The sequence below is a fragment of the Pogoniulus pusillus genome, chromosome 10, assembly GCF_015220805.1.
Source record: "Pogoniulus pusillus isolate bPogPus1 chromosome 10, bPogPus1.pri, whole genome shotgun sequence".
Lineage (NCBI taxonomy): Eukaryota > Metazoa > Chordata > Aves > Piciformes > Lybiidae > Pogoniulus > Pogoniulus pusillus.
Window position 1 is genome coordinate 24,691,864 of NC_087273.1, and position 14,527 is coordinate 24,706,390.

Below are 14,527 nucleotides of genomic sequence, written 5' to 3' on the forward strand. Positions count from 1 at the left end.
ATCCTTTACCTCTACACCGACTCGTGGATGGTAGCCAATGCTCTATGGGGTTGGCTGAAGGACTGGAAGAAGAATGGTTGGCAGAGGAAAGGAAAGCCTATTTGGTGTGCTGATCTATGGCAGGACATTGATGCACGGCTGGAGAAAATTCCAGTGAAGGTGCGGCACGTAGATGCACACATGCCTAAGAGCAGAGCCAATGAGGAACATCAACATAACCAGAAGGCAGATCAAGCTGCTAAGATTGCTCAAGTTGATACCAACTCTGAACTTGACATTGACCTTGATTGGAAACACCGAGGTGAGCTGTTCTTAGCTCGGTGGGCCCATGACTCATCTGGACATCAAGGCAGAGATGGAACATACCGATGGGCTCGTGATAGGTCAATTGACTTGTCCATGGACGCTATCACCCAAGTCATCTATGACTGTGACATTTGTGCTGCTATTAAGCAGGCTAAGCGAATCAAACCCTTATGGTATGGTGATAGATGGTCAAAGTACAGGTATGGTGAAGCCTGGCAGATTGACTACATCACTTTACCTAGATCTCGTTCTGGCAAGCAGTATGTGCTAACGATGGTAGAAGCCAGCACTGGATGGTTGGAAACCTATCCAGTTCCACATGCTACTGCACGTAACACCATTGTTGGTTTGGAGAGACAGATCTTGTGGAGACATGGAACTCCAGAAAGAATTGAGTCAGACAATGGTACTCATTTCAAGAACAATCTTGTGAAAAACTGGGCCAAAGAGCATGGTATTGAATGGATCTATCACATACCCTACTATGCACCAGCTTCAGGGAAGATTGAACGCTACAATGGTTTGCTGAAAACCACCCTAAAAGCCATGGGGGGTGGAACTCTAAAAAACTGGGACAAACATTTAGCACAAGCTACCTGGTTGGTAAATAGTAGAGGTTCAGTAAACAGAGCAGGACCTGCACAATCAGATTTGGTCCAAACAGTAGACGGTGATAAAGTTCCTGTTGTACGTGAGAAGAATCTGTTAGGGAAAACTGTTTGGGTATTTTCTCCTTCGGGCGAAGGGAAACCTGTCCGAGGGGTGGTATCTGCTGAAGGTCCTGGTCATACATACTGGGTAATGCAGGAGAATGGTGAAATCCAGTGTATTCCACAGAGAAATTTAACCTTAGCTGAGAGAGTTTAAATCCAAGCTGTTAGGAGTTTTCTGTTCTAGGTAACATCGGCGCCCAACACTGAGAGAATCTACGATAGAAATCTACAGTACGTGAGCACGAACCCAACATCACCTGGGAGTCCCTGTTCTGAGCTTTTGAATCACCTACATCTGATTGAAGTGTGAACTGAACTTGTATATATTGTTTTAGTGTAAATATTGGTTTAGATTAGATTGGAAAATTCTCAGCGATACTTTGAGCGAAGTAGACAAGGGGTGGATTGTGCTAGTTTGAAGCAAGCTGGAATGTTTTGGTAACAGAACTAGATAACGGGCAGTGAAATGAAAACAATTGATGTCAACTTCTCTCACAGTCTCGCTGAGAGCTCTGGGAAGAAGAAAGACTTTTTCTCCATTTTTGTTTCTCACTCTTGCTTTGGCCTTAGACCTGGTCACATCTCATTAACCCTGCTCCTACTAACCTTGCTCCCTAACCTCTTGGCTGCACCTCTTTTCTTCCTGAGAACTGGGGTAAGGTTGAGAGGGCCGGGGGGAGGTGTTGGGGTGGTTTGAGAGCCCCTCCTGGGGACTCAGGTTTCTGGGAGGGGAGTTGTGCTTTTGTATTGTTTATCCTTTGTATATTTCTGTATATAATTGTATCTAACTGTATATATTGTAAATAGCTGCTTGTAAATTCTGCTAGCTGTAAATAAATTGCTTCATCTATATTCCCAGAGGCCGTCTGAGTTAGCTGGGGCAAAATTCAAAAGTGTGGGGGGGCGGGGTAACCCCCAAACCATCACACTAGTAGGTTGAGAGAGGTTCTCCTGCCCCCCTATTCTGCCCTGATGAGGTCATATCTGGAGTACTGTGTTCAGAACTGGGCTCCCTAGTTCAAGAGAATCATGGAACTGCTTGAGATAGAACCATGGTGAGAACCGTGGTGAGGCAGGCTGTACCCCTATAGCCCATGGAGGTTATGGTGGACCAGATCCACCTGTAGCCCGTAGAGGACCCCCATGTTAGAGCAGATGAATGCTCAAAGAGAGTTGTGATGCTGTGGGGCCCCCATGTGGAAGCCAGGCTGGAGCAGTCTGTTTCCAAAGGACTTTACTCCATGGGAAGGTCACATTACAGAATCACAGAATTTCTTAGATTGGAAAAGACCTTGAAGATCATGGAGTCCAATCATTAGTTTCACACTAACAAGTCCTTGACTAAACCAAAACCCTCAGCACAACATCTAATCACTAGGAATCGCTATGGTTGGAAAGGACCACCAGGATCATCCAGACCAACCTTCATCCCAGCATTCTTCATCACTAGACCATAGCCTCAAGCACCACATCTACTCTTTTTAAACACCTCCAGGGATGGCAACTCCACCACCTCCCTGGGCAGCCTGTTCCAGTGCCTGACCACCCGCTCAGTAAAGAACTTCCTCCGAATATCCAACCTAAACCTTTGCTGATGCAATTTGAGGCCATTTCCTCATTCTAGGGTGATTCATGAAGAATTACAGCCCCTGGGAAGGACTCACGTGGGAAAAGTTTGTGGAGGACTGTCTGGCTGTTGTGGTAGGCCTGATAGGCCAAAAATAGGCTTATACATGTCCTGGCTTGCCCAGACATGGTTTTCTGCTCTCCTTCCTTCTGCTGTGGGCAGAAGCAACCGTGGGAAAGAGCACAAAGAACCTGGAGCCACTGAGTCTAAGGACTCTGGCCTGCCCAGACTTGTTTACATCTTGTGGTAAACAAGGTACACACACTTAGCTCATGCCTGCCTTATGTAAGGCCTATGCTTTTCCCAAAATTGAGTAAAGCAAGCCTATGTCTTCACCTAATATAGTCAAGCTTAGCTAAATGCCATTCTATGTCCAAAGGCACATTAGTCTTGGGCTGTATTGATAAAAGAGTTGAGCAGGTTATGCAATTTGCTCTGTTATTATATTTGTGTCAGACATTGCCTGCTGCTTCTCTTGCTCTCTGTTTCTGGGTGTGATTCTGCATTGCCTTCTGCAGCATTATGTTAAAGCTATAAACTAGCTCTGCTGAATTGTCTGGAAACTACACTGCCTCAAGTTTACCAGAAACAGGCTCTAAATGCCTCTATTTAATTGGCCTGCACAGCCAGAGTGACATTGTGCTAAGACTGCACATCACAAGACATCCTGCCTACACCTGAATGTCTCCTGCTAAGATAGGAAGTCCTGGATACACAGATCATCCAGAGGAGCTAAGGTACAAGGTCAGAGATTGTCTGCCTCCTTCCTCACCCTGTGAAGCCTGGGAAAAATCAGAAGTCTCAGTGGCTGACAAGACAGTAACAGAATTCCCTGAAAGCATTTGGGTACTGTCTGAAGCTGTAGCTAGCCCTGTTAGTTGGGAGATTAATATTTATGAGTAAATACTTAAAGCTTCTTGTAATTCACCATTGTCTTCTGCCATAAGCAGAAAGAAGCTCCTTGAATCCATCTAGTGAGCAAGCAGTATATTGACCACAAGCAGTATTTGGTTGCAAGAACCTTCTCTTCCAGATCAGTATAATGTTTGCAGTTGTCACTTTAAGAAATAAATGCTCTAGTTTTCCTGTTCCCTGTGTGTATAAATTTCCAAATAGTGCATTTCAAACCTCGTGAATAAGTTTTCTGGTGAGATTTAATGTTAATAAACAGTTTTTATAGTAATTAACCATCCTCATCTGGATATCAAAATTAATACAGATTATTAGTTTTGCATAATACATCCCACTGGCATAGAAGGAACACCACACTGGAACAGAGGAAGAGTTTGAGGAGTTGTTCCCCTTAGGAAGGAGTGAAAGAAATAACATGGGAGGAGCTGACCACAACCTCTGTGCCACCTGAGGTGGGGAGGAGGTAGAGAAATCAGGAATGACTTTGAGCACCTAAAGAAGAGAGGAATGGAGGAAAGGTGTTTTCAAATTTGGATTTGTTATGTTACACTGATTTGATTGACAATAAATCAACTTCCTTAAGTACAGTCCATTTTCCCTGTAGCAGTAGTTGTTGTGTGATTTCCCCCGTCCTTATTTTGACCCATGAACCCTTTGCTATGTTTTTTTTCTTCCCTGTTCAGCTGAGGAGGGTGAGTGATAGAGCAGCTTTGATGGGCACTTGGTGTCTAGTAAGGGTCAACCCACCACATGGCTTTATGCCTTCTCTTCCTAAGAAAGAGATTTTTACCCTTCCAGATGGCATTATTATTCCAAGCATGTGGATTTCTGAAAAGGATACACATGAGGCTCAAATAATAAACTACTACATTGGGAATGAACTGTAATCACTGATTAATGTAATTGCAGCATAATGAAGAGTTACAATTTGGAGATCACACCACAGCACAGTGGAATGGAGACAGTTACATGTATTGCCAACCATCTTTCAGTTCCATCACAGATTAAGATGTGTGTTAGCTAAAAAAAGCATTTGCATAACTGTCTAGGTTCTTAGGAAACTCTTGTCATCTGAAATGGAGATATGAGTTTATTGTGGGCACCCATGGACGTAGCATTGGAAAACTGCCATTTGCCAGAGGTTCACTGAGCCTTCATCTCACTTCAGGTAGAATCATGATCTTCATCTTAAAGCACAGTTTTAACATAAAAAATGCACATGTATCAAATTACATGAGTCAGAACTAGAACTTTTCCTAGCACATCTGTCATATTCAACCACATTTTGACCTTATATAGGCATGAAAATGCTCAGTATGAGAATTCAGTAGCTATCCTGATCAACATCCCCTCACTTAGAGTAGTTGGGACTCTTTAAAGTCATCTTTTTGCATAGGAAAATAAGCCAGATAGGATAGAAAATGGCAGAAGTTAACAATTAAAATCCAGAATGATCCTGCTGTCAAATGTTTTTACAAATGCTTAGGAATGTTATGTCCACTTCTGGACTCCCCAGTTCAAGAGGAACAGGGATCTACTTGAGAGAGTCCAATGGATGGCTACAAGGATGGTGAAGGGACTGGAGCACTGCCTGATGAGGAGAGGCTGAGGGACATGGAGCTTTTGCTTTTTAGTCTGGAGAAGAGAAGACTGAGAGGGGATTTGATAAATGTTTATAAATACCTGAGAGCTGGTGGTCAGGAAGAGGGGAGACAGGCTCTGCTCACTTGCTCCTTGTGATAGGGCAAGGAGCAATGGGTGCAAGCTGCAGCACAGGAGGGTCCACCTAAACACAAGGGCGAACTTCTCTACTGTAAGGGTAGTAGAGCACTGGCAGAGGCTGCCCAGAAAGGTTATGTAGTCTCTTTCTCTGGAACCTTTCAAGGTCTGTCTGGATGTGCTCCTTTGTGACCTGAGCTAGATTGCATGGTCCTGCTCTGGCAGGGGGGGTTGTACTGGATGATCTCTTTGGGTCACTTCCAAGCCCTAACACCTTGTGGTCCTGTGATCCAATCCTCTCCGTGTGGAAGTATAATGCCTCATATAGCATTGGAATTGAGCAACACAACCTTTTTAAAAACCATATCTTTAGTGGGAATCTGTGAATCTTCAGCTTATGAAGGAAAAAAATCTTTTGTTAGCATTTGCAAATCCCCAATACATTAGGCACATTAGTTTAAAAAAGACAAAATGAGGCAGTGCTTGTTGGTCCTGATTCTCTGGACAGGATGCTAGGACCAAGGAATCATAGAATCATAGAATAATAGAATGGATTAGTTTGGAAGGGACCTCAAAGATCATCCAGTTCCAACACCTGCCATAGGCAGGTGTGCTAGTTTGAAGCAGGCTAGAATGTTTTGGTGAAAAGAACTAGATAATTGGCTGAAAAAGGAAAACAATGGTTGTGTCTCCTTCCCTCATCAGTCTCTCTGAGAGCTCTGGGAACAAGAAGAAAACATTAGATAACATTCTCCATTTTGTTCTCACTTTGCTTTTGCCTTCAGACCGAGCCACATCTCCTTAACCTCACTGCCACTAACCTTCCTTCTTAACCTCTTGGCTGCACCTCTGTTCTTTCTCAGGATTGGGGTAAGGTTGAGAGGGGCAGGGGGAGGTGCTGGGGTGGTTGAGAGCCCCTCCTGGGGACTCAGGTTTCTGGGAGGGGAGTTGTGTTTCTGTATTGTTTATCCTTTGTATATTTCTGTATATAACTGTCTATACTGTAAATATATGCTTGTATATTGTGCTAGCTGTAAATAAATAGCTTCATTTATATTCTCAGAGTACATCTGAGTTAGCTGGGGCAAATTTAAAAATGTGGGGGGGCGGGTAAGAGCCTAAACCTCCACAGCAGGGACACCTCCCACTGGAACAGGTTGCTCAAGGCCTCATCCCACCTGGCCTTGAACACCTCCAGGGGGGGAGCAGCCACAACCTCCCTGGGCAACCTGTGCCAGTGTCTCACCACCCTCACTGGAAAGAACTTCTTCCTAATGTCCAGTTTAAATCTCCCCTCTGCCACTTTAAATTCATTACTCCACAACCTGTCATTACAAGACCTTGTAAATAGTCCCTCCCCAGCTTTCCTGTAGGTCTTCTTCAGACACTGGAAGGCCACTATAAGGTTCCTCAAAGCCTTCTCTTCTCTAGGCTGAAGAGACCCAACTCTTGTAGCTTGTCCTCACAGTAGAGTTGCTCCAGCCCTCTGACCATCTTTGTGGCCCTCCTCTGGACTTGCTCTAACAGTTCCATGTCCTTCTTGTGCTGGGGCTCCAGAATTGCACACAGTACTCCAGGTGGGGATATACACATGTTAGTGTCTCTGCTGTTTGTCCTCATCTCCTGTTGTGCTTTTGTGCTTTCTACTGCTCACATCTCTGCCCAAATCTAACAATTTAGCTCACTTTCCAATCTCACTTGCTTTACCTCTCATCCCTGAAGTCAGCCCTTAATTTAGTGCTTTTAGCCTAATGGTATTGCTCTTCTGTAATGTCTTGACTCCCCAGGCTCTGTTCCATTTGAATTACAGGGCTATTCTTTTCCGAAGTCTGAAGGCTTCAGAGTCCTGTTCTATCTAGAGACTGATTCAAGGTTTAGCTAGAAATGACAGCCTATTTTTAATAGGCATTACTTTCCCATACTTAGTTATCTGTAAGTTTTGAAAATACTTGAAGTAGTTCATATAGCGTTAGAAGACTAAACATAATAAATTTTGTTTTTAACCAAGAAAGTTATTTTGTATTCTAGATCTTAATAGGTTGAAGCAGTTCTATAGTTCTGATTAAATGCATCTGATGGAACAAAATATGCAGTAATTTAAACAATTAGGTGTTAGCTTTCTATTTTGTACCCTTTCAAGTTTATTATTATAACAGAAACCTGAAAAAATATCAACCCCCAGACTCAAATTAACTCCCATTGTAGCTTGTGTAGCTTGGTATTCCTGTATTTTTCAGTGCAGGATGATGTGCAGTCTTTTGGGTGCAGTAGTATGTACAAAAAGTTTCAGCCTTTTCTCAAAATGTGACTTTTGGAAATACTTTTGCAGAGTGTTAGTCTTATGTAAATAGCATGCAGGCAGGAGCAAGACTGAGTTTTTAATAGATTTCACACTACACTACTCAGTTGAAGTGGGTCATACTATGTGCCCTTGTGGCCAAGAAGGCCAGTGGTATCCTGGGGTGTATTAGAAGCAGAATGGTTAGTGGGTCAAGAGAGGTTCTCCTTTCCCTCTACTCTGTCCTGGCAAGGCCACATCTGGCATTTTGTGTCCAGTTTGGACCTCTAAGTTCAAGAAGGACAGGGACCTGCTTGAAGGAATCCAACACAGAGCTACAAAGATCTTTAAGGGAGTGGAACATCTCCCTTATAAGGAAAGGCTGGGGGAGCTGAATCTCTTTAGCTTGGAGAGGAGGAGACTGAGAGGTGAGTTCGTTAATGTTTATAACGTGAAGGGTGACTGTCAGGAAGACGGAGTCAGGCTCTGCTCGGTGATGTCCAGTGGGAAGACACAGGGTGATGGGTGCAAGCTGGAGCATAGGAGGTTCCATGTGAACATAAGGAAAAACTTTCAGCGTGAGGGTGATAAAACTCTGCATGGGCTACCCAGAGGAGTTGTGGACTCTCCTTTTCTGGAGACATTCAAAACCTGCCTGGATGTGTTCCTGTGTGAGCCGCTGTAGGTGTTCCTTCCCTGACAGGAGGGTTAGAGTAGACCTTTCAAGATCCCTTCCAAGCCTTAATGTTCTGTTGATTCTGTGATACTATGTTTTTTCAGGTTATATGGTTCTGATTATTGACTCTTCATGGTACCATCATTTTAACCTAAGCCACACTTCATTGCACAAGCATGTTTGGTGAGCAGACTGTGTAGTCAGATTTATCAGAAAAAGCTTACATGGGAGTGTATTTCGTTGTGTGAGCATCTTGTGACCTGCTGTTCCTGCTGCATAAAGTGAGTATATTAGACCTGTGGGTGGAAGTACAAGTGCTCATTGGTCTGCTGTTTAGTGCTAACTGCATCACTGCAAGTGATGAGGTTTATGTAAAACTTGGTGCAAATGGACATAGGCTTCTAAAGAGAGAATTACAATGAGTTTAAGTCTGTGAATCCAAACAGATTGTAAACTTTGGCTTACCTGCTGCATGTTGACTCCCAGGCATCTCAACTTCTTGTATGCATCCAAGATTATCCCTGACTTGATCAGTCAGAGCAGTTTAGACCATCTGAAAGCAAGGAAGTAGAAGTTCTGTCAAAATCTAAGTCCTTCAAAAATCTGAGTCCAGATTTGGAGACTGGATGGTAACTGCTGGCATGGGATTTTTCTGAAAACACAGGGAAAGCTAATAACTTCATTGGAAATTTGGCTGGAGAAGTGCATATTTAGCAGAGCACTTTCTGAACTTGCTCAAGTCATCACATCGAGTTGAAAGGCCTTTGTTGCTGACAGGGCTAGCTTAAGAAAGAGGCAAAGCATGCAGAGTAGCTTGACTGTAACTGGGCTGGCTGCTGCTCTTGCTGCTACTACAGAACAGGTAAGAACATGTGGAATAGACACTGCTTCTGGAGGAAATCTGTACCCAGGCAGTGCTGCTATGTCTCTTATAAATGTGGACAGAAGAGGAGCTGTGAGCTCCCTGCCTCTCCTCAGCCCAATGCTACTCTTTGTCACTGCAGCTTCCTTATTCATGGCAAGAGTGTCCTGCACCCATACTAGTGTTCAGAAGGCAAAATTCAACTTTGCTGGCATTACTGAGAAGTCTGAGACAGCTCCAGCTATCTGAGAGATGTCAAATCAGTATCTTCTACAATGAAATCTGCACTGCTGTGCATAGAGCAGTCTGAGAGAGACCTTTTCCAGCCTAGTGGTTACAGTGTTCGCTTGGGAAGTGAAGTGGGGAGATCTGTTTGTGCTATAAAATACTGTTTGTTAAGTGGCCAAAGGAACAAACAAACAAAAACAACAAAGAAAGGGTAGATAAAATTAGTGATAATATCCATCAACAAAAGACCTCACAAAGAAAAGAGAATTTGATTCATCAAATTCTAATGCAGTTGGTTATTTTTTAATAATTTACTATGAAAAGGCAGTTTTAAAGAGATTTTGACTGAATTCGGTCTCTTCCTGTTGCCTACTAAGAGCATAAATTTCTTGTGAAGACAACTGGTCTTAAATATGCATTTTTCCTTCTCTAAACTGTTCCAGGTGGGAAATAGTTATAGGTTAGAGAGGATCTGGGTCAATAATCTTCCCAAATGGAAAAACATCTAAGCAGAGAACAGCTTTCTTTAGGGTTTCCTCAGAATTACTGAAGCTGGCCAGCTTTTGAATGTGGTCTTGAGTTCAAGGCTTTAGTGGGAAGCTCAGATAAAATACTGCTGTGTCTGTGAGTTGTTGTGGCCATGGGGTAAACGTGCTGTATTAGCAGTGGAAGTGTGTGCCTTTGCATTGATATAGATACATTTGAAATGTACCTACCCATGTTTAACAAATGTTTTGTTTATGATATATTGATTTCCAATGTATTGAGATTATGTAAATTATTTTGAACAACATCCAGGTAAATACCCAGAATTTTAAAATCAATTACAACATGCATAAAACCTATATTGAGATGACTTTGACTTGGTAAGCCTAATGCCAGAATGATCAATAATGGCATGACTAAAGGACATTTATCCTGCCGTTCCACATATGGAGAGATCTGCAAACATCGCAAAATAAACTACTTGCCACTTTTATCTGCTGGTACTGCTAAAGGGTACTGAAACCTTGCATGAATCTGGATCTGTCCCTTGGCAGTGATCCCAGTTAAGTAGGCATGCCATTTATCAATGTGCCAATAGCATTGTTTCTGTGATATTTTTTCCTTTCAGAATCTTGCATCGATGTAAAATTTTCTTTAGATAATAATCTTGCTTCATATTATATCCTAAGCCAAAACTGCCTTTATTCTCTACTTCTTGCTCTGTACAGCTGAGAATACTAGAACAGACCAGTGAGGAATTAACCATTTTCTTGACTGGGTGTGGTGGTTTGGATGTACCCCGCCCCCCCACACTTTTAGAAATACCCAGCTAGACTCAGACAGACTCTGGGAATATAAATGAAGCTAGCTATTTACAGCTAGCACAATATACAAGCAGATATTTACAATATATACAGCTATAGACAGAAATATACAAGGTAAAAACAATACAGAAACACAACTCCCCTCCCAGAAACCTGAGTCCCCAGGAGGGGCTCTCAACCACCCCTGAACCTCCCCCCTGCCCCTCTCAACCTTACCCCAGTGCTAAGGAAGAATAGAAGTTCAGCCAAGAGGTTAAGAAGCAAAGGTGAGTGGCAGGAGAGGTTAGGGAGATGCAGCTCAGTCAGAAGCCAGCCAGAAAGTGAAGACAAAATGGCAAGAGTGTTATCTAATGTTTACTTTCTTCTTCAGTGAGACTCTGAGGGAAGCAGACATCACCACTGTTTTCCTTTCACAGCCTATCATCTAGTTTTTCTCACCAAAACATTCCAGCTTGCTTCAAACTAGCATACTGGGTTAAACTTGTTTTTTAAAGAATGAGCTACTAAGTACATATTACACACACTGAAAGCAAAAGGTAGCTTCTTTTTTGTATTAACTGTTATGTGATGTCTGTAACTTCTGCCTGTGTAACTCCTGATTCACAGCTGAACTCAAACTTACTTAAAAATAAATGTGAGACTTGTTTCAGCTTTGGCCAGCAGATGGGCCTGAGTTTAAAAAAAATATTTTATCTCAGTTTAGATTTCATATTCTTGTTTAGTTTCACTATAGTCCATATTCTATTGATAATTATAATTGATTATAAATACCATATGAGGACTGGATTGGGTTTTTTCCCCCATCTTTTTTTTAATGAAGGCAATAAAAGCATGCTACTTTTTCTTTTCTCATTCCACTTCTTTACTGAAACTGCTTAAGAAAATGAGATACAACAAATCCATTTAGGATTATGTTGGAAAATTATGTCTGCTTTTAATATTAACCAGATTTTTATTGTTAGGTTTTGCTGGCAAATCTTGGAAAGTTTCAGCTTGCAGCTTATCTGGATCATTTAAATCTACAAGGCTGTCTTTCCAGTCTTTCAAGAACATCTGTCTTTATTTCCAGTGCTATCTTTTTTAGTCCTAGAACACTCTTCAGTGTTTAAGGAGAATTTTCAGAATCTCAAAGGGCCTTATTTTAACCCCAAACCAAATGGAAATCAGAAGGAACTGCCTCGGTGTAATGTTTCTTGTGCTACTATTTTCACTGAATATATTCAGTGTAAATCAGCAAGGAAGCAATTGGATGTTCATACCACAGTTACTTTGCTACGACTTCAGTAAAAGTAGGTGATACAGTAACACCATGCACTGGTTATTGGGCACTGCTCAGGCCACATCTTGAGTACTGTGTTCACTTCTGGACCCCTCAGTTCAAGAGGGATGATGAGGTACTGGAACCTGTCCAGAGAAAGGTGACAAAGCTGGTGAGGGGCCTGGAATACAGCCGTGTGAGGAGACACTGATTGAGCTGGGGGTATTTAGCTTGGAGAAGAGGAGGCTCAGGGGTGACCTCATTGCTGTCTATGACTACCTGAAGGGAGGCTGTAGCCAGGTGGGGCTTGGTCTCTTCTTCCAGACAACCAGCCACAGAATGAGGGGACACAGTCTCAAGTTGTGCCAGGGGAGGTATAAGATGGATATTAGGAGGAAGTTCTTCACAGAGAGAGTGATTGGCATTGGAATGGGCTGCCCAAGGAAGTGGTGGAGTCACCGTCCCTGGAGATGTTTAAGAAAAGACTAAATACCATGGTTTAGTTGACTGGATAGGGCTGAGTGATAGAACGGACTGGATGATCTCAGAGGTCTCTTTCATCCTGCTTGATCCTAAGATTCTATTTCCTATAAATATTCCAAACTAAAAAAATGAAAAAATGTCTTTAGTCCATAGTTGATACCAACTTGATGAGTAGGATCCTATAAGTTCAAAACTTCTTATGAGTAAAAACCAAGTTAAAGCATGCATTATTTCACTTATTTGTGCATCAACGAAATTGCAAATTAAGTAGACTTTTAAGTAGCCTTTGTCATAGTTGCAGAGTTAGATACTTTGATCATATTATGATGTTGTTTTGTTTGTTGTATTTTTTAGTATAACTCACATGAAATGTAAGTGCTTTGTCTCACATTCAGTTGCTTTGGTTTTGTCCTTTTTTCTCTAAATAGGTTAAGTTTTAAACAAAAATAACATTTTGCAAACAAAAGTCATGTAAGATTATTTTCCCTCTCCTCCCACTGCAAAGTATAGAAACAAATCTCTTTTGGCATACTCAGAAATTACCACATTAGAAATGTTGGTGTGAAATAAAATTGCATTTAACAAAAGTAAATCTCCTTCCTCAGTTTTAAAATTGTATTTGCCAAATCTTCCTAGATCTTGTGAACGGTTTTGTTTCTGAGAATTCTTTTCTATGGAAAAATCTGTGTATATATCTTTTAATATTTTCCAACAGTCTATGTGAAATATAATTTGTTTGTTTTTAGTTAGTGTCAGGTGCTACAAATGCTACCAGGAGTTGATAATTGTGTACATTATCACAACAAATACTGACTCTTCTTTAACATAAAGCATTTATGTAACAATTTGATACTTTTCAAATACACTCACAAGCTGTTATGACCTACTGACATATTTGAAAGGGTACTCATTATTTGTGACATCATGTATTTATGGTTTCCCACTCACAGGGTATATAGGTTTGTTCATTTAGGTTACAAGATATCATTGTTCACTTCCCACCTTCCAGTCAGGAGAAAAACTCAAGCAGGTTAATGAAATGCAAATAAGGAATAATATTTTTTTTAAGCAGAATCTATGAAGTTTTCAGAATGTGCATGAAAATCTGTTGAACTCAGGAATGATCACAAACACCCCAACCCTCCCTGAGTTGCATGAATTCACCATATTTATTATCACAGTGTTTTCTATGCAGTCCTTGTGATGTTTTATCCTTGCATATGGCTGTTGTAATGCACCTTATGAATCTTTGTTAATATCAGATGGGAATAAACATGTTTAAAATTATTTATGTATTTCAGTGACCGCTTCATAATTCTGTCCACTTCCATTAGCTTTTAATTGTGCTCTGTTGTTTGCATCTTAAAGTCTTTCACATTATCTATCTTTAATTGAGATTAGGGTTTATTTATGTGACTACCTGCAAGGGCGGATGGGTAAAATGAAAAAGAAAGGTGGGACAGTGTTTTCCTCTTCTGTCTCTGTCTCTGTCTCTCTCTCTCTCACTCTCCCCCTTTTCTAAACAAGCTAAGAGTTTTTATAATTCATCACCTGGCTGACAGATGAGTTCTGCTGGAGAATATTAGAAAATGTCTCAAATCTCATATATATGCTAATGGTATGCTGAGACTGGTTGGTGGTATGCCGGCGTTTTTAATCTGTCTCGACCAGTGTGGAAAGTGGAGGAGACAAGTCATTGCACTCGACAATTTATGATCAAACAACTGAATTGTAAAGGAAGAAGGACATGCAGAAAAGGAGAGTAATTTTCTGATTTAACAGCGTTGTTACTACAAATAAAGAAATCTTGATTTTGACTGCACTCGACACTAAATGAGTTTCCTGTGCCCTGCTCTGAATTTTTCATTTTCAGATTTGTATAAAGCACCCTGCTTAGATACAAGTGACAGATAAGGAGACGATTGCATATGGAAATCAAATGTGTATAATAAAGCCATCTTCTGTTTATTAAATAAACACATGTAGATGACTTCCGTCAAGAATGCACTGATAATTCTTCATTGTGTTCTGTTTTTTTTGCAAGTCACAAAGAATCTTATTTAACAACCACGGATGACTAGATGCAAGCTTTTCTGTATTACCTTATAACAAACCAAGCAGTCTAATATATGGCATTTATAAACATTTTATTTTG